The sequence below is a fragment of the Podarcis filfolensis genome, assembly GCF_964270895.1.
Source record: "Podarcis filfolensis genome assembly, chromosome: 1".
NCBI classification, from domain to species: Eukaryota; Metazoa; Chordata; class Lepidosauria; order Squamata; family Lacertidae; genus Podarcis; species Podarcis filfolensis.
This window is the reverse complement of record NC_139604.1, coordinates 11712359-11738778: the sequence shown is the minus strand read 5'-3', so window position 1 is coordinate 11738778 and position 26420 is coordinate 11712359.

Sequence of the window (26420 nt, the reverse complement as noted above, 5' to 3'; positions counted from 1 at the left end):
ACAGATAAGAGCTAAAAACAAATAAAAACATGCAGTTGAAACAACTGTAAGAGTGTAAGAACTAAAAGACTCGCAGTTAAAACAACTATAAAAGGCTGCAGAGTAGAAGCCTCTGAAATAGAGGACACTCACAGCATTAGAAACTGATGTGCAAATATGGTTAAAACAGACAATTAAAACAATGTACAACAATAAATTTAGAAACAATGTGCAACAATAAACTATCCCAGGGAGTTGACTCAGAGTCACCCATGGAACTGAGTTTGGGGATTTTCATGCCAGACTATTTTGAGTTGGGTGATGGTCTGCGCCTACAGATTTGTACACAGAATCTGGCGACCATCCAGGTCTTCTTCTGATCTTTGCCTAACAGCGAAAGGTGGAATTTTTGCTTTTGCGGGAGGTCGGTGAACGTTTTCACTTGCTTACAGTTATTTTCCAAATATTCTACAAAAAAAATTCCACTCCTCTTTATATACCTGATCTTGGACAAGTGCGATTTCTGTTCTCATCCTGAAGCAAAGTTCTTAACCCGAGGTACTATTTCTGGGTTAACAGAGTCTGTAACCTGAAGCGTCTGTAACCTGAAGTGTCTGTAACCCAAGGTACCACTGTATAGAATTGCCATGCACACCTCTATTTTCCTGAATAATCTATTTACCTGAGCAGTCATAGTTGTTAGGAAACACACAAGGACTTGTTGGACGAAGATAAAAAATGCATTTTACTTTCCCTAAAAATAAAAATAAAAAAGTTGCAAAGTGCTTTGCCACGTTCCATGTGAATTTAGGCACTGACTTCCCTTGAAAGATGAGCGGTGAAGTGGAAACGCTGGCAGACCGGTGGCAACAGAAGGGCTGGTGGGTGATGCTACTACATACTTATATCTGTTGTTGTCATATTGACTTTTGTGCAATAAAAATAAAGCTCTTCGTCCGAGGCCCCTTGGAAATTTGATTGACTCCGTTCTGTAATTGCTTATCATCCTTGAAGATAATTTTTGGCATTTTGTAAGTAGTAAATCTGTTCCACATTTCTCTGAGCTTTATAAATACACCCTGTTTATATTAAGTGTGTATGTGTGTGTGTGTGTGTGTGTGGAAAACATGACCACAAAGGTCCACCCGCCATCTCTGTTCACAGAAAAAAGTTCTCCTTTTTTATTCTTTAAATTTTGCTAAACTTTCCAGTCTTGGCTGGTAGAATCTTCTTCCTATCTTCACAGACCCAAATTGTGCTGTTCATGCGGTCTTTGGGTGTTTGTGTATATTTGCAGTTGCAAACTTATTTTTTTAAAAAATCTCACTGAAGCAACACTTTGCGATTATTATTTTTAAGTCAAAGGAACGAGATTGGAGGAAAAGACCCTTTCCTTTCCTTCAGCGCCAGGAAGCCCACCATTCTCAGATGCTGAGTGTGAGAACAGCAGCCAGGAGGTTGAAAGGACAGAACGTTGGACGCTGTCATGTGAGCTGCTCCATGAGCTCCCCAAAGGTAGCTCATTGCCCTAAGCTTCAGTGGAGAATGCTGCTCTGTTGCCCGTGTTCAAGGAAGATTCATGGAGTTGCCACTGAGTCAGCTTCATGGAGTCAACTTCTGTGTATAGAATGAATAGGGAGGGACCAGGGCTGGATTTAGATTTGATGAGGCCCTAAGCTACTGACACAGGACACGGATGGTGCTGTGGGTTAAACCGCAGAGCCTAGGACTTGCCGATCAGAAGGTCGGCGGTTCGAATCCCCGCAACGGGATGAGCTCCCGTTGCTCGGTCCTTGCTCCTGCCCACCTAGCAGTTCGAAAGCACATCAAAGTGCAAGTAGATAAATAGGTACTGCTACGGTGGGAAGGTAAACAGCGTTTCTGTGTGCTGCTCTGGTTTGCCAGAAGCGGCTTAGTCATGCTGGCCACATGAACCGGAAGCTGTACGCCGGCTCCCTCAGCCAATAAAGCGAGATGAGTGCCACAACCCAGAGTCATTCACAACTGGACCTAATGGTCAGGGGTCCCTTTACCTTTAAGCTACTGAAGGTAATGGGGCCCTTTATATATCGAGCTGTCCTTTGTCAACAACAAATTGTTGCTGTTTTTTGTGTTGGATATATGCTATATGGTAATTTATGGACCTGATAGGTATCTAAAATGATTTGCACATGTTGCTACGCAACCAGTCCATGCAGAATGTAGGCACCCTATATATAGAAATGAGCAAACCAGTGATATTTTAGGGAGCAGGCCAGCAGGCGGGGCCCATTACTTACATCATAGCAGCCTACACAACACAAAACACTGTTGCTGTATGTAGGTTTTATTTTATTTGTTTTTTATTTTATATTTTGGAAATGTACATCCAGGTGTTTTTTTCATTTAAATTTTTTTGGGGGGGCCCCTAGAGAGTGGGGCCCTAAGCTATAGCTTGTTTAACTTATACGTAAATCCGGCACTGGGAGGGACCCACCTTGTCTGCAAAATGTCTTTGATCTGGCCTGATTTTGTTACTGGATGTGCATTTTTATTGCAATTGGGGGGAGGGATAAATACCCTGTGGATAGTTATTTCAGGCAGGATGGGGAAGCCGTGTAGACTGCAAAAGAATGCACCAACACTTGGAGACCCTCCAAATGTCCCTATTTTCCAGGGACAGTCCCTCCAACATTTCTCCGGTGAAAACTGTTACATATACAGTGGTCTGTGTTTGCCTGAGCTTGAGTCTGGACTAAGGATTCTGAGCTCCTGTGTTCTGATTCGATACATTATGTCCAATCACAGAACATTTCAGGATTTGGGCCTCTGCCATTGGCCCTTGAACTCTGAGTCGTGATTTGCAGCTTGGAACTTGAGACAGCCAATCACGGTGGGAGTGGGAGTGGCCCAGGCCTTCAGAAATGTATATAAGCAGTTTCTTTGCCCCTGTTTACCAGTTATGTAGTTCAATACAGGTTCTTGCTGTTATCACACAGATCACACAGGAATCCTTAGTCCAGACTCAAGTTCAGGCAAACACAGACCACTGAATACATAACAAAGACATCCCCTCCAACATTTTTCTGATGAAAACAGGGACGGTCTAAGAAAAAGCAGGGTATTCCAGGATCAAATCAGAAACTGGGAGAGCTTCTGTAAATCTGGGACTGTCCCTGGAAAACAGGGGACCTCGAAGGTCCCTTTCATCTGATCTTGCAGGGCCCTTATTAAGTTCTGCTCTGAAAGAAAACAAGTCTGGTGTCAGAAGCATGCAAGTTTTCATTTCAGAAGCACCGAAGAACAAAGACACTACATGCTGGCTCGCAAGGCCTGCTCAAATCACTCTTCTTTTTATTATTATTCTTCTGATCTGGAGGCTGAAAAATGGCAGAGATGCGCTTTTCCCTTCTAGATTTTGAGTTGCCAGAAAAGCAACCCTGCCTGGCACATTTTATAAACAACGAGAAGAATATTACTGGTTTGTTGCTAGAAGACAACTAAGTATTTCCCTTGTGGAGCTAGTAACTTCTTTACTTTGAAGGAAGCATTTGAATGATATCTCCAGGCACTTGGAGCGAACTTTTTGGCTTGATATCACTATACAGGGAAATTTCATTCCAGCTCCCCCCCCCCCGCTCCCCCACCACGAACTTTGGAGGAAATAATTGTTCACAGTCAGAAAGTAAAGTTGGAAATCTTGTCAACACTTTTTTTTTAGTCACGCCCTTTCCATGGGAAGTTGCGTGTTGGCTACAGTGTTATTTTTTTAAATTTTATTTTAGCAGCGCAATTTATGCCAGTTGTGGTGTGCCCTTTTATTATCCCGCGGCGACCTCTCAGCAGTAGCTCATGCCTTTGTAACCACAAAGGATTGATTACTATAATTCCCTCCTAGCAGGAGTCACAAACTAGGCATCTAAATTGCCTTCCGCTTATTCCAATGGCTCTAGCCCATTTCTTCGCTGATGAGGATAGGATCAACCATAATTATATTTCATCTTCCTGGCCCACACGAGAACTTATTTGAAAAACATTCTGCTTTGTTTCTTTGGTGTGTCCCCATTTTGACTGTCTGCAGATTGTTTTCTCCTTGATTGTTTTTCTGCATGACAAAAAGAGAGAGAGAGAGAGAACGAGGAACTAAAATGATTGTTGAGAATGTCATTTAAATTTAACAGTTGAACAGAAAGTAAGGTCTGATTCCAAGTATTTCAAAATCGGTGGGACTGGGCTGGCTGCAGTTTTGGAATGCCAAAAATGAATGTTGTTCTTCTAGCTAAGTCTACATTCAAAGCCTAAGTATGCCTAATTGCATTTTCACATATTCATCTGCTCATATCCAAGTGTCTCTCTTATTCTTTCCCTCCCCTTCCTCTGACCTCTCTCCTTACTATTGAAATTCAGGTTGTAAGCTTCTTGGGCAGGAGACTGGGGTGGCGGCCTTGCTTTGCACATGTGACATACGATGGCATTTCATCATAACCTTAACTCACAAAAGAGCATGGGATGTTACGATTGTTGCTTCCTATAGATGAAATAGATGCTTTGCTCTGCTGAAGTACCGCAGCATCCTTTCATACAAGACTTATCCAAGACTGATGAAGTCTCACCTTCTTGTGTGATCTTGTCCTCATTGAAGGAAGGGTTGTTGCAAAGAATCATTTGGCCGCTCTGAGTGTCACAGCGTGGTGTAGTGGTTAAGAGCGGTGGACTCGTAATCTGGGGAACCAGGTTCGCGTCTCCTCTCCTCTACATGCAGCTGCTGGCTGACCTTGGGCTAGTCACACTTCTCTGAAGTCTCTCAGCCCCACTCACCTCACAGAGTATTTGTTGTGGGGGAGGAAGGGAAAGGAGAATGTTAGCCACTTTGAGACTCCCTAGGGTAGTGATAAAGCGGGATATCAAATCCAAACTCTTTTCTTCTTCTTCTTCTTCTTCTTCTTTTTCTTCTTCTTCTTCTTCTTCACAAAGTGGCCATTAAGCTACAGCTTACCAATCAACCTCTAAGGCAAAGCTTTGGAGGTGCATCGATAATTCACATTCACTTTGCCTACTCCAGACTTGGTAATAGGGGTTACCAACTTGCACAAAATATTGGGAAGGGCAGGTAAGCCCCACCCTCCATAATAGATCACATGATACAGCACATACACACCATTTGAATGGCAGTGCCCAGTAACTTTGGAGGCCTCCAGGCTCTTCCAATATTTTAGGGTGTGTGTGTGTGTCTGAAGGGATTTTGGCCCCTGAAAGTTGGCTCCTACACTTGGTAATACTCAACATAACAATTGCTACAACAGGCAGAAAAAACCAGGGTTGGAAAGAAGAAAGAGCCCCATTGAAAGAAGAATAGGTAATGAAGTTGATGGACTATGTGGAAATGGCAAGGCTGACCAGGAAGATCAGGCACCAAGAGGATCATAAATCCAACAAAGAATGGCATAACTTTATAGAATATATTAAAGAACCCTGCAAACATTTAAAAACATTAGCAGGATTGACAAAGCACTTGTAATTTAAAATGGCAAAGGATAAAATTGAAGTGTAATAATTTAGATAAATGTAATTAGATGCAGTTAAAAAAGGAAGATGGATTTTGGAAGCCAAGGGAGGGGTGGGGAGGAAGTCTGGGGGTTCAGGGAACCCCATAAAGGTACGGATATGAATTGTGGTTTAATGTAAACAAGTGTGTGTGTGTGTGTGTGTGTGTGTGTGTGTGTGTGTGAAAAATGTGTTTTTTTGAAACTTTGAAATTTAAAAAAGAAAGAAAAACCTGAGTTCTCTACCAAGACACCTCAGTGATTTTCAAGTCATCCAAGTACGGCAGGAAACCATTTGGGAATTAGTGCTCTAATTTCTACTTGAGCCCTTGAAGGCTGTGCATAAGGTAGGGTTACCAGATGTCCCTGTTTCCCAGGGACAGTCCCCGGATTTGCGAATAAGTCCCTGGACAAATTCCATCCCTGGAACGTCCCCGGATTTCATCTAATGTCCCCGGGAAACGCAGCAGCGGCAGTCTCAGCAGCCCGGAGCAGTTGGCTCTGGCTGGTTTCAGGAGCTGCTCAGAAGTCCCCATATGATGGTGGTGCAGGGGCTCTAAGATGCAGATTCCGGACTACCTCCACCTGCCCTGACCCCGGCAACTAAGCTGTGAAGGGAGGCTTCATGCTGCCTATCAGAGCAGACTCCCAACTCCTACTTGCACGTGCAAGCAGGCGGGGGCAAGGATCTCTCAGTTAGGCAATGGGAAGCCTCCCTTCCCAGCTGAGGGATCCCCGCCCCCTCCTGCTTGCACGCAAGTAGGAATGGGATCGGGGCTGCTCCGATGGGAAGGGAGGCATTGGGCTGCCCAAGCCTTGCCGCCGCCGCTTTCGGCCCTCCTCCGCCTTCCATGCCTGACCCACCGCACACCGCTTCCCCACCACCACCACCAAAGAATCAACAACTCAGGGGCTGCCCAGGCTCATGGAGAAAGGAGATAGAAGCCTAGGAGGAAGGGGAAATGTGGCGGTTGAGGTCAAGGTGGTGGCCGCCCCACTGCCACCGCCATCGCTGCAGCATCAATGTCCCGAACATGTAGTAATTAATTAATTAATTAATTAATTAATGTGTCCCGGATTCATTGAAAAAAATCTGGTAGCCTTAGCATAAGGCCTCTAGAAGCTGCATGAGAGAAAAAGGGTATAGGTCCCTCGTACCTACGGAACCGCCTCTCCCGGTATGTCCCACGGAGAGCCTCAAGGTCCAGAAATAGCAACACCCTAGTGGTCCCGGGCCCTAAGGAAGTTAGATTAGCTTCAACCAGAGCCAGGGCCTTTTCAACACTGGCTCCAGCCTGGTGGAACGCTCTGCCTCATGAGACCAGGGCCCTGCAGGATCTGATCTCTTTCCACAGGGCCTGTAAGACAGAGTTGTTCCGCCTGGCCTTTGGCTTAGAGCCAATTTGATTCCCTCCCCCTCTTTCTTTTTCCTTTTTCCTTTCTCCTCCTGTGATGAGGCTGCATTTTAATATTTTAATCTTTCAGTATTTTAATGTTGTATTTTAATCTTGTTTTTAAGTTGTATTCATTCAACTTGTTTTATTATGGCTTGTTAGCTGCCCTGAGCCCGGCTTTGGCTGGGGAGGGCTGTGTATAAATAAAAATTATTATTATTATTATTATTATTATTATTATTATTATTATTATTATTAAATCAATGGAACTATCACATCTGAGTTCAGCGCTGGGCATCACTGGGCTCTAACTGGCATGTGGGCGCCAGGAAATGCAGAAGAGCATGAGAGCGCAGATTGCTAGTGAGATGATTTTTAAAGTGAAAGAAAGGAGTCTCACAAAGACCCCTCCGCAATGCTTTTTCTTCAGGGGGTATTCAAGGGTATGCAGTACCGGCACCTCTCTTTTTGTTTTGTTAAAAAGTGTGGCACTTATCGTAACAACTTCATGGTGAGTACCGGTCACCTATTTATTTATTTTTTAGGAAAAAAACACTGCCCCTCAAAAGTCAGATAGCAAAAACCCACTGAGATTTCATCTCCCCTTTGATGGTTTTTGAATTTGGGGAGATGAGCTGATGGAGAAAGGTTGAAAAGAAAGTGTGGGAGAAATTTCCACCACAGGGCTAAGTTTAAATATTTGCTTCTGTTTGTTAATATTTTGATGCTTTGTTGTTGTTGTTGTTTAATGATGACTTGTTTTAATTGTTAGCCACTCAGAGAACGCATTGGGGTTTACATATTTAAAATAAACTAAGAAACAAATGAAATAAAATTGTTGATCGCGCCACAAAAATATGTGTCTTTGAGATCCTGCCCCTAATAAAAATGACAAATCAACACTCCTTTGGGAACATCTCACACTGCAGACACCCTTTCCTAACAGTGCCCTAGTTAAACTGAAGCGAAAACAGATTCTGCTCTCAGCACTGCTCAGAAGGTGACGATATAGAGTGCTCCATGGATAAGTGTATCTTGCACCAAGCAGTGTTTTTTCATGCATGTGCAGAGAAACATTTATTTTTGTTCCCATCAGCAGGACATTTTGGCAGCCCGAAAGAGTGGTCTCATATTATTTTTATTATTATTTTCCCCAAAAAATGTCTGAAAGAAAAGATTTCCTTGTAGTACGATTTCTAACTTGAAGCAGTTTGACAGAGAAAAGAATTCTTGGACCGGGGGGATGAGGACAAGTAAGCAAGCGTTCTTTATGACACAAAACTAGCCTCGCCGAACCTGGTTCCTTCCAGATGTTTTGGACCACAACACCAGCTGTGCTGGCTGGGGCGGGCGGTAATTGCACTCCAAAACATCTGGACGGCACCAGATTGGCAAAACTTGCATTGAACTGTCTTAAACCTTGGCTACTCATGTTCTCAGATCTTCTGATGGGGCCCTGCTTCAAGTGTTTTGTTCTCCTGAGGTGTAGGTGGCGATGGCAAAAAGGAGGATGTTCCCCGGAAAGCTGTGTCACTATTGCACACCCTTCTGAGGAAAGGCCACACGCCCTACTTGTAACAAACTTCTAGGGACACTATTAAGTCCTTATCTCAAAGGTTGGCTGGCTCAGATATTTTAATTGCACTAGCTGCCAACTAGCTACCAGGCTAAATTCAAGGGGTTGTATTGGTATAGAAAGCCTTTCCAGTAGCAGCTGATGAGGCAGAGCAGGTAAAGAGGTGTTGCTCACCTGTCTTCTGAACACAGCATGGGACTCAGCTACATTAAGGTAAAGGGTAAAGGGGCCCCTGACCATTAGGTCCAGTCGTTGCTGACTCTGGGGTTGCGGCACTCATCTCGCTTTATTGGCCAAGGGAGCCGGCGTACAGCTTCCAGGTCATGTGGCCAGCATGACTAAGCCGCTTCTGGCGAACCAGAGCAGCACACGGAAACACCGTTTACCTTCCCGTCGGAGCGGTACCTATTTATCTACTTGCACTTTGACGTGCTTTCGAACTGCTACGTGGGCAGGAGCAGGGACCGAGCAACGGGAGCTCACACTGTCACGGGGATTCAAACAGCTGACCTTCTGATCGGCAAGTCCTAGGCTCTGTGGTTTAACCCACAGCGTCACCCGCCTCCCCTCTCAGCTACATTACATGGGTCTAATTACAGGTGGAGATGATTCAGCATACGGGGGGAGGTTCAAAAAGTATTTACATGATGCCTAGAGAATAACTTGCACCTAAATATTAGCAAGACAAAGGAGATGGTTTTGGACTTTCGGAGGAAGAGAGGGGAACTAGCCCCGTTGTATATCGGGGTGTGGGGTGTGGAGAGAGTCTCTTCCTTTAAATTTCTGGGAGTTTACCTTAGTGAAGACCTCACTTGGAAAAACAATATAACTCAGGTAGTTAGGAAGGCCCAACAGAGACTCCATTTCCTCGGGGTCTTGCGAAAGAACAATGTTAAACAACAATAGATGACCTCCTTCTACTGGTCCACAACAGAAAGTGTCCTCTCTTTTGTATCAGTGTGCTACATTGGCTTGACAGCCATGGACAGAAAGTCTTTACAGAGGGTAGTGAACACAAAACATGATATCATGGGCTATCCCCTGAGCCCACTAGATGACATCACAAGGGATCGATGCCTTAGGAGAGCGAGAAAAATTATCAGGGACGATTCACACCCCAGCCAGCACCTCTTTAATCTTCTACCCTCGGGCAGGAGATATAGAAGTATAATCAGTCGTACCAACAGGCTAAAAAACAGTTTCTATCCGTTGGCTGTTGGGCTGCTGAACGGAAAATAATATAGTGCAACAGACTTTTGGGGTTGGTGTGTTTTGGAAGGGAGAGTGAAGCTTTGTACCAGGAACAACTGAGGAATAAAGATATAAATTGTGATTGGCCATCCCTGTGGATCCTGCCACCTGAGGCGGTCACCTCACCTTGCCTCAATAGTGGGCTGGTGCTGCCAGCAGTGATGCTCAGTGTCTGGAGGCCAAGTGAGCAATGCTACCCTACCATCCACTACTACTACACTACTACTACTACACTACTACTACCCTACCAACCACTACTACACCGCTTGGGACCAGTATACCTGAAAGATGATCCAGCTCTTCTATTCCAACCTGTCACTGATCTCCGCTGGAGAGTGCCTCGTACAAACACCACCTCTTTAGGACATTATTTCCACACAATGCAGGAACCAGGTCTTTAGGGTGAATACCTACCTTAGGATCTCCCTCCCATTATACGCCATCTCTGTTGTCTTTCCAGAGCGTGTTGAAGACTTTATGCTCCCAACAAGCTTTTTAAGTAGAGATGTTCATTCCGACATGTATTGGACTTGGGATTTTTTTTATTGTTAATTTTTAAAATTGTTTAAGCATTTGGGGTTGGTTTCACGAGAAGCGATTCATAAGCAACTCAGTAACGAAGGAAAGGAGGACCAGGCAAAGGACTCTGGTCTTAATTCTTTTGTGTACTCTTCCTTCCTCGAGGGCCCCAACGTACAGAACGTGAATTGCGACCTCTCGGAAGGTCAAACCTGTTTGTTAGAATTATCTTGAAGATGTTTCACTCTGTAAACATGATCCTGCGATGAAGAATCGATGCTTTGTGCACAGGGAGAACCTTGAGCTCCGCAAAACCAGGGTTTGCTCGCAAGGTTCCTTTTTGTTTGTCGTTATAGCAAAACAGCATTTGCTATGTGTGCGTGCTGTTTAAAAAGATGTTTGTTTAATCTAGCCATTAAGGAGCCTCCGGGGTCCCAGCTTCTGCTTCACTGCTGCCGGGATGCTTGGTCAAGCCTTAAAAACTTTATAGGTTCTGGCACAGCCCTGGAACAGAAGCTTTGATGCCTGGGATTCCTGCCTGCGCAGAGCGAATATAATTTTTTATCAGTACAGTAAATGTTTGTCATTTAGAATGTCAATAGCTACCTTATAAAAGAAAGAAAGGAAAGGGGAAAGACTTTTACAGGCTATGGGCTTGGGTGGTTTGGATCATGAGGAGGCATTAGGTCACCCATTCAGATACAGTCTGATGTCACTCTGGCCTTCTAAGAGTTACGTGCAAACATGCTGTACGTTGAAGGAAAATTATATGAAAATGATGTATCGTTGACTTCCGGTTTGCCGTGGTTTGCCTTCGGACGCACACCTCTCAAGATCCGAGGGATGCCTTCACCAGCTGGGGAAAGAACGGGGCTGCAAGGCTTCGCGATCCCCCAGAAGGCTCTGGAGGGCATCCAGAACCCGAGAAGATTGGCTGCGGCGCCGAGAGAAGACCTCAAACCAGCCTGTGAGGTGAGGAGAGGGAGATATTTGAGGCACTAGATTTTCGGCAACCCCCAGCAGGTGAGTTTTTTAAAAATTAAAAAATGTATTGTTGGTATTTAACACCTACAAAATTAGCAAAAATGTAAAGCACTGCTTCAAATGTATGCTGGAAGTGTAAGGAGACTGAAGGCACTTTCTACCACATGTGGTGGATGTGCAAGATAACAAAAGCATTCAGGGAAATGATGTATAATGAGTTGGAAAAAATGTTTAAAATGACGTTTGTGAAAAAATCAGAAGCTTTTTTTAAAACTAGGAATTATAGACGCAGAAAAGATTATTTATGTACGCGATGACAGCAGCTGGACTGGACCAGAGATGGAAAGGAGACAATGTCCTGACCAGAGAGGAATGGCTGGTGAAACCAAGAAGATAGAAACTTGAATAAGGAATGGGAAAAAATTATAATTTACCTAATTTACACTGTAAACAACTAAAAACTTTGACAGGATTATAGCAACAATTGTAACGTATTTAAAAAAAATAAGGTAAAAATGGGTTTTTAAGAAAAATTAAGAAATTATAGGATGCAGTAGAAAAAGTTTGATAATGGAAACCATGGAGGAGTGGAGGAAGTCTCAGGATTCAGGGAATCCTATAGGTTTCTGGTTATTATTATTGTTTGATTTATGATTATTGTTTGACATCTGAAGGCAACCCTGTTTAGGGAAGTTTCAATGTTTGATGTTTTATTGTGGTTTTAATATTCTGTTGGGAGCTGCCCAGAGTGGCTGGGGAAACCCAGCCAGATGGGTGGGGTATTAATAATAATAATAATAATAATAATAATAATTACAGTGCACACACACTCTTTGAATGGCAATGTTCATCAACTTTGTGGGGGCTCAACCCCCTCAAATATTTTATTGTGCGGGCCAAAGCCCCCACAGCCCCATAGGAGTTGTCTCCTATGTTATGGGTTATGTACGTAGTAGCAGTAGCCTGGTTGTTTTTGGATGCTGGTGGTAAAATACAGCTCTCTTCCTTTTTCTTCTGAAAGCTGACTAGCCCTTGCAATCCTAAGCATATTTACCCAGAAGTAAGCCCCACTGACTTCCCTGGGGTTTACTATCAGGTAAGTGGGGTTAGGATTGCAGTCTGTGCCCCCAGGTGCCCACTCTTAAGTGGTTAATAGCTGGCAGAGTCACCCCTGAATCAGAATCAACATAGTAATTAAAATTTAAATCCTCATGTTATTTATTTAAGATTTCACGATATTTACTCATCTTCTTCAAATAATGTAGAAGGGTGGTGGTGGGGTTTGTCAACAGGAAGGATTTATAGACTTTTGTCTATAAATGTCTTACGGTGGTTCTTGCTGGTTGAATTTTAACTTCAAAAGTGCAATTTGTCTTCCTGTTCAGCAGCTGAGGAGCACCGGGTCACTCCACCGCAATGAGATTGCTTTGGGTTCTTCTTGAGTAGAGTCAACTGCGAGGTTTCACAGCACTTATCAAGTATACTAATAAAGCTCTCAGTAGCAGTCATCGTACTAGTTTATTGAATTGCCGATATACATAAATGGCCCAACCCCTTTCCTCCCTAGCACTATATATCTTTCCCCATAAGGCAGTATATAGTCTGCCGACTACACTGATTGAACAGGAAATTCATATGACTTATAATACTAGGGAAATTCCAACATCCACCTTTTCATATATATTTTTTCTTTAAGAAGACAGCTTCTTATTTTCTCTTTCATTGTGTGTATGGCAACATAAATAGCTGTGAATGTTTGTGTGGGTGAAGGGTTGAGCTACAACCCTTACAAATTCCCATCTCCAGACCGTACAAGTGTCCCTATTTTCCAGGGACAAGTCTCAGATCTGCAGAAGCCATCCCGGTTTCTGATTTGATCCCAGAATGTCCTGCTTTTCCATAGGACATCCCCTTTTTCATTGGAGAAATGTTGGAAGGTATGGAGTTATGCAAACCTCGAGCCATCTGAAGGCAGCCTTGTACAGAGAGTTTTTAATGTTTTGTTATGTTTTTATATATGTTGGAAGCTGCCCAGAGTATCTTGGGCAACCCAGTCAGATGGGCAGGGAATAATAATAATAATAATAATAATAATAATAATAATAATGGAATAAAAGGTAAAGGGACCCCTGTGAGGAGATTTCACCCCTCCCATATCCAAGAATCTGCTGATGTGCTCTGCTGATTCTCCAGAGAGGAGGGGGCGGTTTCTGCTCTCTACTTATTTCGCTCCAGCCTCACATCAGAGAGAGAGAGAGAGAGAGAGAGAGAGACTGAGTGTTAGAGAGAGATCGTGTGTATAGATAAGGTTGCTGCTAAGAGCAGCTGCAGACACTCAGTGCAGTTCAGCATTTTTCGTTTAGACCTCATTTAGCTCTGTATATAGTTGTAGATAGAATAAAGAGGATATTCTACAGAGCTGCTCTCCGAGTCATTTATGCTTTGCTATACTCTGCTATACTCTGCTGTGCGATGACTGTCTTCTTGTGGAAGTGAATCCGGTGCTCACAACTCTAAGCTGTGAGTCCACAGCACTTTGACCTGTTCCTGTGCAGAAGGTGGTCTCTGGAAGTGCTACCTAGCTCACCTAGCCCAGTCGGGGCTGAAGTGGATGAGTCCAGTCGGTGGCACTGGCTCAGGGGCAATGCTGACACCCTGACCATTAGGTCCAGTCATGACCGACTCTGGGGTTGCGGCGCTCATCTCACTTTATTGGCTGAGGGAGCTGGCGTACAGCTTCTGGGTCATGTGGCCAGCATGACTAAGCCGCTTCTGGCAAACCAGAGCAGCGCACGGAAACGCTGTTTACCTTCCCGCTGGAGCGGTACCTATTTATCTACTTGCACTTTGGCATGCTTTCAAACTGCTAGGTTGGCATAGGATGTCCCTATTTTCATCAGAGAAATGTTGGAGGGTGTGCATCCCTCTTAGCCTGTTAATTAAAGGCCTGATCCAGCCAAAGTTAAGCATTGTAAGCTACAATCCTATGTTCACCTACCTGGGAGTAAACGCCATTGAGCTCAATGTGACTTACTTCTCAATACACATTTGTAGGATTGTGATGGTAAAAAAAACTCCATTCACTGTAGTGGGAGAATTAAGCATTTGCTTACATCCTTTCCCCTGGAATCAGAGAAACTTAAAAGTGTTTAACTTGATTGTGTCCATGGTTTTGTTTTGTTTTTTAGCAGAATGACATGAGCATGATTTGCCTTTGATAAGAGAAGGCTAGGTCTTTTGGTTGCCAGAATTAGAAGCCTTTAATAATAGCAGAAGTCATGTGTCTCGCAAAGCCTTATGTGCTAATGGTGGAAACTGACATAAAATGTGGGATTTATAATGCTGAATTAGCTCTGTGAAACAGTCCTGTACCTTTCATAAAGAGTCCAAAGAGCAATTATTACGGGTGTTTGACTGGCACCGTAAAGTCGTTAGTTCAATCATCATTGACCAATTACTGCTTTTATTATATTTTCTTTTTCTTTTTATGATGAGAGAATGGCATTTTTCCCACAATCAGTCCTTGAGCACAAAGACAATAACAATTAAAAAGAAATATTTAAAATCCTAGTTTTATCTGCACAAAGGGATCTATCCATCACTATAAAGATCAGCTTTGCGTGCAGTTGCTTCTCCATAAAATATTCTCAAACTATCTACTTTTTTACACAATGTTTTTTTCTTTTTGGATTGGGGGGGACGGACGACGGGCATTATTTGGTTTTCTTTGTGTTTCTCAAGGGAAAGTAGCATTCTACTTAGGTGGTTAAAAATATTGCAGCTCCTGGTGGCTTCAAATCTGTAGAAACGCTGTGTTGTTTACAGAGATTTGTGCATGAGAAGGTTACATATGACACTGATTATGGTCCCGATAAGAATGGTTATGATGAACACTGGGGACATATTTGGGTGCTGTTCAATATTAGCAGCCAAAAGAAATAGAAGCATGCCGTGAAAACAACGTTATACTATAATAAGAACAATTTATATCCTAATATATACATACGTACATGAGAGAGAGAGAGATTTAGGAAGAGAAATGGACTTGTTAAAGCATTACTACTTAGTTACAACCCAATCATTCCTAAAGACATGTGCAAATTTAAAGTAGACAGATTTTGAGCATGTATCCTTAGCTAGATTGGGAACCTTTTGTGCAAATGAATTCCCCAACCTCGTGTTTCCAAAAGAGAAATGGTGGGAATGGACCAGGAAGGCAGTTCTGAAGTTCAGAAGAACTACAGTGGTACCTCGGGTTAAGAACTTAATTCGTTCCGGAGGTCCGTTCTTAACCTGAAACTGTTCTTAACCTGAAGCACCACTTTAGCTAATGGAGCCTCCTGCTGCTGCCGCGCCGCTGCCATGCGATTTCTGTTCTCATCCTGAAGCGAAGTTCTTAACCCGAGGTACTGTATCTGGGTTAGTGGAGTCCGTAACCTGAAGTGTCTGTAACCTGAAGCGTATGTAACCTGAGGTACCACTGTATATCTCTTTTCCTGAGCTGAAGGAACATCTTCCATTCTTTATCGCTCACTGCAATAGCCTTTATCTTCTTCTCGGAAAGAGGAAAGAGAAGAGGAATAAGAGCAGTTTAGTATAAGGTTACCAGATTTTTTTCAATGAATCTGGGGACACATTTCAACTTCAATGGATTTTGTATGGGGACTAATTTGTAAATCTGGGGACTGTCCCAGATTTGGTTACGTCTGGTAACCTTAGGTTAGTATCAACTGAAAAACAGTGTGAGTGTTACAGTTGTGTGTAAGGTATTCTATTGTATTTAATGTGGCTGTAGACTGGTGCAGGGACAAGGGTGGCGCTGTGGGCTAAACCACAGAGCCTAGGACTTGCCAATCAGAAGGTTGGCGGTTCGAATCCCGACTACGGGGTGAGCTCCCGTTGCTCGGTCCCTGCTCCTGCCAACCTAGCAGTTCGAAAGCACGTCAAAGTGCAAGTAGATAAATAGGTACCGCTCCAGCGGGAAGGTAAACGGGATTTCTTTGCACTGCTCTGGTTCACCAGAAGCGGCTTAGTCCTGCTGGCCACATGACCCGGAAGCTGCACACCGGCTCCCTCGGCCAATAAAGCGAGATGAGCGCCGCAACCCCAGAGTTGGTCACGACTGGACCTAATGGTCAGGGGTCCCTTTACCTTTACCTTTAGACTGGTGCAACTTGAAGAGGCAGGTGTTAATTACCTTTGCATCAGTAAGGACATAGTGTAAAGCTCATAGGCTTAAGTGAGAAGATAAGTATGGAAGTTCATAGAAAGAAAATTCTCCACCTCATCCCATGGTTAGAAGGCTCCTCTAGCTTTCTGGGGCTCAGCAGGGAGGAGGGCTTGGAGAACTTTCCTTCTGTCAACTTAATTAAGTGAACTTGGTAGCCAAGTCATGGGGCTAAGGAATCTCATCGGTAGAAGGCCTGTTTAAAGACTTCCATTTGTGCAAAGTGGCTCCCTCAAAATTGGTACTGGGGGCTCTGGTGAACCCCCAGATCATGGGTGGAACAGAGGTGGCTCTAGTGTGAAATTGACTTCCTCCCAATTAATTTTAATCAGCATATCCAATATTCCTACAGGACTTCAAGCTGGTTCTGAAATTTTAAAGATTTTCATAGTGTGGCAGTCACCATCAGACTGCACGATTTCATCCTGGTGTGATTCTAGGGCTCACAGTCAGTTCATACTAGAAAGAGAGGAATCTCTCAATATTGGTCTCTCTCGGTTTCTAATTTTTCCAAACCTAAATTCACTTTGCCACATTTCCACATCATTTAGTGATTTTTATCATCATCATTTTTTAATAAAAAAATATCCTCATGAAAACTGTGTTGGCATTTTAGTGCATTTTCCTCCCACTATATACATTGCCATGCAATTTTGACCATACACTGGTTTTTTTGAAAATTATTTCCCCTGTTCGACTTCATTTTTCCATGTCACTTTCGTGACACCCCCCCCCAAACACCCACATTTTTGTAAATATTTTTGTTTGAAGAACTGCCTTGCAAAATTCAGAAAAGCGCAACTTTCTAAGGATAGCTGAATTATTTGTTTCACATGTTGTTTTGAGAAGCGTGGATGAAGTTGGCCTTGCATTAAAATGCAAACTGAACTGAATCTCTCCCACCTCCCTCACCTGCGCTGGTTGTGGAAATGGCTGCTATGAGCAAACAGGCTTCTCTGGGTCGCTAGCTTCAGAATCGAATCCACCAAATTCTTGGCACTTTTCAGCAGCTGTTTGCATGTAATTTGCCTGCCACTGCCATGACACTTGTTACATTTTAATAGCCCCAAGAATGCTAACTTGTATTGAAAACTGTTTATGTCAAAGTCTCTTTGTATTGGTTCTGGACCCTCTGCACAAGCCAGGGTCCTTGTCTTTCAAAGAATATAAAGGAGGGTCAAATCCTTGACAGTGCTTGAACTGGTGTCATGTCTTAATTGATTTCAAATTCTGTACTGAACAAAAGAAAAATATTGAAGCTGACATTCTTTCACTTAATGGTTTCAGGGGAAAACACACATAAAAAAATTGCTTGTGGGTTTATTTTTCAATAGCATTTTGACTCCTCCCCTCCCTCAACCATGGAATCCAGGAACAAAACAAATAGTACTTCAAAATGTGTGTGTTGGTAGTCTCACTTGTTTGTTATAAATTGATGACTATTCGGTACATTCCCAGCCCTTCACACAGCAGGTACACATCAGAATTAAAATATAAATCCTCTGCCCAGTTTGAGTTTGGCTTGACATCCTTCTATCTGATAAACACTTCACATTCTGTGTTGTAGGATGTGTTGGAAATAAATACGTAACCTCATTTTCTTCTATATATTTATTTTTGTCATTTCTCATAAGCTTGAGAATCTCTCTGATTTCCAATGATTTATTCAGTAAGGCACCATTACTAAGCCTTCCTTGCCCATGTTGCATTTCCTTAAGTGACTGAATCAAAGATAATTTGAGTTCGTATTTCTGTATCAATGGAGGTATTTAAAGAGAGCTTATCTGATTTCCCCCACCAATTAAAGGCTTACATTACTTGTTTATATCCTTCTCCAATCTGACAAGGTCCTCATTTGATTCTGATAGGAACTTAGGCCTTTGTATAATAATGAGGGCGTCTCTTGTTGCACATTTGTGAGGTAAAATTATATTTCAGGAGTTCCTTTCTCATCTGACAAATGGAGATTGATGGATAAAGGCAGCCCCTGCCACTTTGGTTAAAAAAATAAAGGGTGAAATCTGTATAGTAAATATTTATTTCAGGCAAAATGATGAGGGGAGGGCAATGTATGGAGAGAATGAGAAGGTGTGGGAATAATTTCAGTGTCCATAAAATATTGCTGTTAAGGAGCCCGTAAGTCAGAGGTTAATGTAACAAGAGTTAGTCTAGCCAGAAAGGTCAAGAAATTCTGACCTAGTATGTTCCAAGCTACCTGATGATTCTTAACAGTTTGTGGCAAGAAAAACCTTTTCTGTCCTGTCTTTTCAAAAGCGAAAGGACAAAGGTTGAGGCCAGTGAGGCGCTGACTTTGAAAAGCAACAGAGTTCCTTAATGGTATAAAAAGTTGCCCGACAGAACAGAAGTCTACTGTATTGGGATGTTATAGTAAATAGTAAATAAAAACAACCAAAATAGAGATATAAATAAAAACCAGGAAAACAGTAATATAAATATAAAAACAGATCATAGCAAATAATATTTAGAAATAAAAGGGTCAGAGAAAGCCAGGGCAAAAAGATGTCTTTGCAAGACATCTAAAGCAATGATGGGTACCGTAGGTCAGCTTAAGGGATGCAGGACTCTGCTCTTGGCAAATTATTATTATTATTATTATTATTATTATTATTATTATTATTATTATTTATATACCGCCACACACCTGGAAGTCTCAATTCCCCACACTTACACTGTCTTTCACTTCTGTGAGTACTAAAGCAATTTGCAACTGAAGCAACAACAATGTAACGATAAATAATAAAACATATACACAAAACATATACAATGGAAATCGAATGGAATCCATTCCGGAAGTCCGTTTGACTTCCAAAACGTTTGGAAACCAAAGCGCGGCTTCCGGTTGGCTGCAGGAAGTTCCTTCAGCCAATTGGAAGCCACGGAAGCCACATCGGACATTCGGCTTCCAAAAAACGTTTGCAAACTGGAACAGTCACTTCCAGGTTTGTGGCGTTCGGGAGCCAAAACATCTGAGTACCAAGGTGTTCGCAATCCAAGGTTTGACTGTATATCAACAAAACATATCAGTAAACTGTTGGCATCGGTTACTATGATTGGGATGTAGAAACTAGCATTTGCAGGCTGGGAATGTGTGAGCAAATCATGGTTGGCCACTAAAGTATATAGGATTAGCAGTTTCCACAGTGCCAAAATGTTTTCATGATGGTCCATGGCACATATTGATATCTAACTCTCTGCCTTGCAGGAAGGCGCAACGTCACATCTGTTTCTGTATTGGGCTGCCAACCATACCTTGTAACATTGCTTGCAACATTATGGGTTAAGTATTTTACCAGAAGAGAAATCAACATCTTTTCTCACATAAACTATGTGAGTGTTAGTATGTGGCTGTTGCGATGCTATAGAAATTATTGAACATATTGGGCACGGTTCAGTGAGACATTGAAATATTGTTGATTTCAGTGGGAGTTGTTGTTGTTAGTATTTATTAGCTGCTTTACTTGTGGAAATGACTCAAAGCAAACCTACAGACGCAATAGCTCCTGAAGTATGTGCCTTTGCCCATCAGTCTAAAGTATTTTAATATTTTTTTTGGAAGCTGCCCAGAGTGGCTGGGGAAGCCCAGCCAGATGGGCTGGGTATAAATAATAAATTATTATTATTATTATTATTATTATTATTATTATTATTATTAACAACAACTGGATTGTGCCAAATCACTTTCCATTAGACTCGCCCCCTGCCATTAGACTACTTCTTAACATTATCCTCACTCTATCTTCAAATCCACAATTGTAGTCTTTGGTTATGTAGTTTGTAGATTGTAGATTGTAGTTTGTAGTTTGTAGTCTTTGGTTATGTATCAGATCGCAGCGCAGTTATATTGAAATGTGAATTTGACACAAATGTGAATTTGACAAGGTAGAAAGAAATTGGTATTTTATTGTTTCTCTTCTTAAGGATGAATGATTTATAGAACAAATGCGGACAGAAACTAAACAATACTTTGATTCTAATACTGTAACAGCTTCCGCAAGAATATTTGAATGGGAAACATATAAAGCATCAATCCATGGCCGAATCATTGCAAATTCATCTTATTTTAAAAAAAATAAGAATAAAAACTAGATTGTGCCAAATGTTGTTCCTTGTTGTTTTGCTATAAGTTTTTTAAACAAACAAGCTAACATATATATATTTCAGCAGATGAATATTTGGGAAATGTAGACATAACTATTTATGAAATCAGACCTACTGCAATTAGGCTGATTAAGTTTTTCTTTTTGGCACCCCCATAAAGCAAACAATTGAGAGAAAGGGCCCCTATAGGAATAATAGATTTGGAAGCTTTGACATCTGTGTATTGTTGAGTAATTACATCAGTCTTCTTGGCTTAACGCAGATACGATTTTCAAGGCAAACATTAGAAAACAAACAAATTCTTTATGATCTGACATGAGATGATTTTGTTCAGGATAAAACCAGGACCGGCAAAATCCTAATGCTTGATTGCTCTTGGGATAATATTTCAAAATGTGAATGATTCCGTTTTAAGGCACCTCAAGTTTACAATGATAAATCTTTGTAGCACTAAAATCCTTCCTCAATCAACTCTGGTTCTTGAAATGGCATCTGCCTTTGAGCTATAAAAATAGCAGATGATTTTTTTTTTTTTTTGATAGCTTATCAGTTAACAGACTGCTTGGTTAGGATAGCACATTTTTATGCTAATCTTCTGGTTAGGAGGGGGAAAGATTTAAGCTGAAGTATTGTTGCATACACTTTAAGTTCAGTTCAGATATATATGTGCCCTTTTTCTAGAGAGTGCCAGGCATGCAGACCATTTACAGTGGCAGGAACGGCATCAGTACTGAATGGTTTATTGAATAACCCCTTCAGTTGTTGCTTATCCCATTAATGTAATGCGTATAGTAATAGGTAAGTAGAGTAATATGTTCAACATATAGTAATATTAACTTGTACAATGAATTACAGCCACCAGGGCTTCTTTCCAAGGTCTCTATCATAATGTCAGCATTGCAGTTGGCAAACTAGGGTGACTGCAGCAAAGACTTAATTTGTCCAGGCACTTAAGGGCAGGCTACATGTTACACAGCAGCCATGGGTGACTGATGAGACCTTGTTGTGTCCTTCTGTGTTCTCTGCAGCTGCAGCATAACACAATTTCTTCTTTGAAGAGAAGCAAGCAAATCACACACACACACATGTCCCTTGTGTGTGCGCATGTATGGCAGCGAGGCAATTTTCAGGAAGTTTTTCCTCCAAAGGTGTGCTTCTGGCACATTTTTTCTCTCTGTTATAACTCACAGCGTAATATATTTATTTACACTTTTTTTTAAAGGTCACTTTTCAATACCTAGATCCTTTCAAGGTGACTCACAATCAAAGCCACCATGAAACGATGTTAACAATACAAAGATTCTATTGTCATGTTTGAAACAGAACAAAATGCCATCAAAGCATAAGAAGAAAAAAAATCACAGGAAGCCAGCTAGCTTCCATGAAATGGTTTCAGAGAAATAGTTGCTTCTGAAGAATAACTCCAAATCTTCTGAAAAATGAAGGGGCGCAAAATCCTCTGCTGTGCTCCCACTACCGGGGCAGGTGGTATAGCTCATGGGTAGCCTTGAAACCTCAACCTATTTCTTTCTTTGAATAGTACTTGTTCCTAAGAATAGCGAGTTAATATGTTAAAATGGCCCATAGAAAAATAAATTTAGATGAGAGTCATTGGGTTGCATCCAGCAAAGTCATCTGTGGAGTGGACCTGTTGAAATAATAGACTTAAGCAAGTCATGTTCGTTGACTTCAATGAGTTTACTGCTCAGATTTTAGCTTAGGTGATGTGTTTCACTGCTCTCTGGAGAAAAACAAGTACAGTGGTACCTCGGGTTAAGTACTTAATTTGTTCCGGAGGTCTGTACTTAACCTGAAACTGTTCTTAACCTGAAGCACCACTTTAGCTAATGGGGCCTCCCACTGCTGCTGCGCCGCCGAAGCACAATTTCTGTTCTCATCCTGAAGCGAAGTTCTTAACCTGAAGCACTATTTCTGGGTTAGTGGAGTCTGTAACCTGAAGAGTATGTAACCTGAAGCGTATGTAACCTGAGGTACCACTGTAATAGTAACAGCAGCAACAACAACGAAAGCAACTACATGCCCACTATCTGGGAAAAGTAAGCATTTTGGCTGGATTGTGTCCTAAATAAGGAAGCATGTGATTATTTCTGCAAGCACAGAGCTCTCATGTGTACAAATGATGGCTGTGATTCTGCTGTACCAGATGCACTAGATAGAGTGTGTTTTGACCATTGCTGGTAGTGGGAAAACCCTCATATTCTTTCAGTTGCCTCCATCCCCATCGTTCAGCCTAGACACTGAGGTCCAGCTCCAAGGGCCTTCTGGTGGTTCCCTCACTGCGAGAAGTGAAGCTACAGGAAACCAGGCAGAGGGCCTTCTTGGTAGTGGCACCCGCACAGTGGAACACCCTCCCATCAGATATCAAGGAAATAAACAACTGCCTGACTTTTAGAAGACATCTGAAGGCAGCCCTGTTTAGGGAAGTTTTTAATGTTATCTAATGTTTAATGTTATCGTGTTTTTAATAATCTGTTATTGTTGTTATTATTATTACTATTAAGAAGGCCTGTGAGCATTCCCCATCTCAGATGCAGAGCTGAAAATAGCTGGGTTCCAGGGAAGGCTAATGCCTGTAGCAAGTTAATTAGTTCATTAAGTAATAAGGGAAAGAGTCCCAACATACTGACAAGGTTTTGGTGGCCATTGCAAGGACCAGAGTATAGGTGAGATGCTGTCGGAATTTCTACTATGGTTGGAGAAACCAATTAGTCATCATAGATTGGTTCACATTTTTTGCACTTTGACATGACCTCCGCTTTAGATAAGGTTGAACAAATTTGTCCATTTCACTTTCTTTCCATCTCTCATATCGCCATATTGCTGCATCAGTTTGCAATTAAAAAACAAAACCCTCACAAAATTCACCAGCATGTTAGCGCGCAGTTGTCCAAATGTTCATATTTGCCTAATATACACCGGATATAATGCATGTTATCTTATTTTCACTTCTATAAGCATTGTTACACACGCTTTCCTTTAATGTGTGTCTGTTTCTGTACACATATGTTTTGGTTGGCGAAATGTATTGTAAAATTCAGAGATGTGCGGATTTTGAAGGATAGCTGTGTTAAGGTTCAAGTAGTCGTTCAGGAAGCAAGAAATAGGCATTAAAAATGTGTGAAGAAGTCAATTTCTCCATACAGTGGTACCTCGGGTTACATACGCTTCAGGTTACATATGCTTCAGGTTACAGACTCCACTAACCCAGAAATAGTGCTTCAGGTTAAGAACTTTGCTTCAGGATAAGAACAGAAATCGTGCTCTGGCGGCGTGGTGGCAGCAGAAGGCCCCATTAGCTAAAGTGATGCTTCAGGTTAAGAACAGTTTCAGGTTAAGAACGGACCTCCGGAACGAATTAAGTACTTAACCCGAGGTACCACTGTACTTTGGATGATACAGAGAGTAAAGCAGGAGTTTGTTGAGGTGTGATCTTCAATTCTGCCAAAAGTTATTATCTTTGTAGGATAAATTGGGGAAAGTTGAGACTTAAGCTTTATCACCCCATTTCTTATTTTTGTTTTGATATTAACAGTAATACAGTTATTTCGGTTTAGACTCTAGACTTCATGAACTTCCAGGGGCCCTTGATAGATTGCAATGTCTATTTCTTCTCTTCCATTATGTTGGAAACTGCCCAGAGTGGCTGGGGCAACTCAGTCAGATGGGCGGGCTAAAAATAAAATAAAATAAAATAAAATAAAATAAAATAAAATAAAATAAAATAAAATAAAATAAAATAAAATAAAATAAAATAAAATAAAATAAAATAAAATAAAATAAAATAAAATAAAATAATAAAATAAAATAAAATTTTTCTTTCAAAATCTGTGTGTTTGGAAGCCCCGCTAGTCAATCTGCTTAGATTCCGGACTTGTCCGCCAAATTCATGCCCTGGGTACATCACTGTGGATGTTAGGCAGGCAAAAAGCTATAATTGTTCCACAATGAACAAAAATCTGTTCCAAAAGAGTGGAAATATTGTAAACTTCTTTATTTCAAAGCAAGCCTGCCACTCGCTTTGTCAACAATGTATTTGCTAGCTACACTGCTGAGAAGGGTCAGGGATGCATGGACAGTAAATGTTTTTAATTGTTTTCGGAGGAGCAGTAAGTTATAAAGCAAACAAGAAACTGCTTTTAAAAACCTTTGTTGAATTAAAATGAATAGCTGGCAATCAGACTTGTTGTTCTTCCAAATGCACTCGACGCAGTGATGTTTCCATTTTTTTTTCCTTACCTGAATTTCTCCCTGGATTTGGGAGTTTCAAATGACCTCTATGTCTCTCGAGTGACATAGCAGGAATCCTGCATCATTCAGTTGTTTAATTTATTTCAAGATTCCATTTTTCTTTTGGGTATGGCGCTCTACCATAAGTAAAAACAAAAAAACAACCACAGCCATATCTGTATCTATCTATCAATCAGTCTATGAAGTAATACTTAAAATCACATCAAGATTGCTTAATCGCAGGGTTTTATCAACAATGTGTCTGTGGTAGGATTGGGGGAGATGCAAATGACCTGAAGGAGCTGAGAACTGTGGGAAACTCTGCATGTTACAAATCCAGAAGAAATTTTGGAAATTAATTAATGAATTAATTAATTTCTAGTTAAACTGGAATGAAGAAGGGTAAAACATAATACGGTTGGGCTGAAATTTCATTCATCCAGTCCCCCACAGATATTTCCCCTCAGCAAAAAAAAAGGGGGGGGGGAGGAAGGGCAAATTTTCTGTTGCTTTTTGTGGAGAATGACATTTCTCTGACATTTTGGGGAGAGGGAGAGACTGGCGGGAACCTGTGGAGATAGGTTGCTTCATACTGGCCACACTTCCCAGAATGCCTTGGGAGCAATGCAATGTGACACAGCTTTTCTCTCAAGGTATTCCCCCTCTGGCAAGTGGTACAATTTCATTTGTTTTTCTAAGTAATCCTCATAATAAAAAAGCACCCCCACTGCTACTCCTCCAGGGTTCGGATTGCCCTGTTCCTTTGCAGAGTAATTTTGGGAGGATTACAAGAAAACGCATGAGCAGCACTGACAAGAACTCCTGCCATTAGTATCTTGCAGCAATGCTTAAAATTATTCATACTGGTATTTGTTTGGAATGGCCAATCCAAAAAATTATATATATATAGTTGGAACCACACAGAAAGGCTGGGGGCTTGGACTCCCCTCCTACTCCCCCCCTCCTCTGGGGGACCCTGCTGAATGGGGTCAGCCATAGCATGGAAAGGAGACCTCAGTGTCCAGGCAAAACAATGGGGGTGGAGACGCTCCTTCAGGTATACTGGACTGAGGCCGTTTAGGGCTTTAAAAGTCAGCACCAACACTTTGAATTGTGCTTGGGAATGTACTAGGAGCTAATACAGGTCTTTCAGGGTTATATGGTGTTATATGGTCTCGGTGGCCACACCCAGTCACCAGTCTAGCTGGTCACTCTCTTTCTCCCCTTTCCTGGTTGCCTAGAGGCCACTTCGCAGGGGCAGCCAGATGAATAGCCATTTGCATGTTTTCTTAAAACACAATGATTTTTTTTTTTACCTGAATGCCTTTTCAATGCATGATAATTAGAATAATGAATTCATAATGCACATCCAATGGGAAAAGAAATATTGGGCTCTGTTGCCTTAATTTCATATAAACATTGCCGTGACCTCTCTGTTCTGGCTCCACTCCGCAGACCCATCTATTTTTCTATTAATACAATTTTAGAGAAGCTTTTTCTAGCTGAGGAGACTCTTAACGTCCCTACTTAATGTTCTGATTAATGAGCGTAAACAAAGCTTTTAAGATACCTTTTACCTGTGTATAATCAAGCTGCCAGGA